The 2,248-nt window shown below is 34.2% G+C and overlaps 1 protein-coding gene across 1 annotated transcript in view; it reads left to right on the top strand.

Annotated features, from left to right (window-relative positions):
* The first annotated feature begins 1,088 nt into the window (after positions 1–1,088).
* Positions 1,089–2,248, top strand: part of LOC106526882 (toll-like receptor 5) — a 14,073-nt gene continuing 12,913 nt past the window's right edge. Inside the window, exon 1 of the mRNA XM_014021598.1 lies at positions 1,089–1,178. The gene's annotated coding sequence lies outside the window, so the exon portion shown is untranslated. The remainder of the gene's footprint in view (positions 1,179–2,248) is intronic.

Here is a 2,248-nt window from a genome sequence, read left to right as displayed (position 1 = left end):
GGATAATATACAATGTTGTGCACAATTATGTATGTCTATTTAAATGTGTATGTTTAGGTAGAATTTTTATTATTATTATTATTATTATTATTATTATTATTTATTTTTGCTTTTGTTTTGCTTTGTGGTAGAATATATGTAGGCCTATGTACAGATATAGATAAATAGATGGACCATCATGAACCATATTCCATACCAGTAACAGGGTTGGGCATAATCAAATCGTGTGCGATTAATCGTCAGAAAAACATTAATCGATTAGTTTTTGGCTCTTGATGATTAATACGATTAATGCCAGCAGGCAGACTGACTGGACCGGTCAGTCCACCTGCTGCTCCTCTCTGCTTCAAATATGACGAACATAAATAAAGTTCTGTAATTTATTTATCTATCAACACAATGTAAAATTTGATATATAGCCTGAAGTCTGTAATTTTCACAAAATTTGGAACAGATTTGTATGAAGAGCAAATCTTTCCCACTAAATTGGTCATGTGACRAYGACATAAAGGTGTCCAGGGACTCCAGGGGATTAATCGTCAAATTAATCGTCATCGACTAAATACCACAATTAATCGTGATTATTTTCTTTTGCCAATGTGGCCCAACCCTAACCAGTAATGCTATTTTACGGTATAGTTTGCTGCCAGCCGCCAATATAAAACCAACAAGAAGAGCTGCAGTGATTTGGATGGAGCAGGTGGGATGTGTCTGAAGTTACGCTTCATTACAAGATTTCTTTGCACAACACAAAATGACGTAAAAATAAATATATTTAATTTGCCAGACAGACTTCTGCCTTAAAATGACCTCATATCATTGAAAGATTCCAAATCTTTTATTTATTTAATTATTTAATTATTTATGCATGCATGCATGGTGCTCCGAGAGGCAGAGAGGGAACATGGTGTTGCTCAATGAAACCGCACAGCTCGCAGGACGAAAAAAGCAACTAAAACTAAAATCCGTAAAAGGAAGGAGATGAGGAGGAAGACGTTTGGTCATCCGGGAAGTTGCGACTTTCTTCCGTTTTGAGAGTTTGTCTTGTTTTTCTTGCCGCTCACAGTGATGTCTGCAGGAGAACAGGACGTTTCATGGACAGGCTCAGGTCGCTCTGACTCCTCTTCTGCAATAAGACGGAAAAGAACAACGCCTGTTAGGAAAACTTTCAAACGCAGGTAAAAATCCCGCACTGCGCCATAAAATGCGAAGTAAATCTGATATTTACCTTGAAATTTGACGTTAAAAAAAAAGAAAAGCTGTTAAAAGAGGTTGGTCTGGTGATTAAAACTGTCTGCTTTTAAAAATGAGCTCTAACCTGTTGTAATAAAACGTGTTTATTTTGCTTTTAAGGTTTCAGGTAGTGGGAGGAGCTGTTGATTAGCAGGGGAGGAGGTAGACAGTTTGGGGTCCAGGGCAAAGCACATATGGGGCCCCTTTACATCGTTGTTTTAAACAAACTTTATAGAAATACTTAGTGTCTCAAATGTTGCAAAGCTTAGAAAATGTATTTTTTATTAGTGAAGAACAACTGTGTCGTATAATGTTAACGCACAATATTAAGTAAAATCAAAACAAATCCCAACAGGTTCCTGTTTAACTTGTTCCAGGAAGTATTTTGGTTTTGTCCAAATATTTTCAGATTGTAGGTATGTGACAATCCTCAAATTTGAGACAGCTGATTTTATTATTGTTGTTGTTGTTGTAATCAAATCATTATGTATTTTTTGAGTTTGCACATTTTTCTGAGATTACAGCAATCAAAAGTCACACCACAGATGTAGTATCCATTAAAAGGTAAAAATTGTTTTTAATTTAAACTGTTTTCTATATTTTGAGCAACAATTACAGAAATCTGTGAACTCTCAAGTGACGTCCCTGAAGCAGGGAGAAAATTTCATTAAAATGTCCCAAATTCCTTATTTCTAAACCAACTTTAACAGATTTGGTATTACTTTGGTACTTGATTTTTAAACCTGAGTTTAAAAGAAGGATCTTTCAGAACAAAAAATAAAGTTTTTTTAACACGGAAAAGTGCTCAAATATTTTTAGCACTTTAAAATAYTTTAAAACATCTGTTCTCATTATAAGTGTTATGATGCTTCAGCATGTTTATGTTATGCAGAAAAACAAACAGCTTTTTTAAGGGGCACCAAGTGAAAAATGAAATGTTAAAGAAATTACTAACATATTTTTCATTATTTAGCTCAATTTCTGAGTGTTAAAACAATTTATTGTTATTTAGCTC

The sequence above is a fragment of the Austrofundulus limnaeus genome, unplaced genomic scaffold (assembly GCF_001266775.1).
Source record: "Austrofundulus limnaeus strain Quisiro unplaced genomic scaffold, Austrofundulus_limnaeus-1.0 Scaffold298, whole genome shotgun sequence".
NCBI classification, from domain to species: domain Eukaryota; kingdom Metazoa; phylum Chordata; class Actinopteri; order Cyprinodontiformes; family Rivulidae; genus Austrofundulus; species Austrofundulus limnaeus.
The sequence above is the reverse complement of the archived record's forward strand: the minus strand, read 5'-3'. Positions and strand labels throughout refer to the sequence as shown.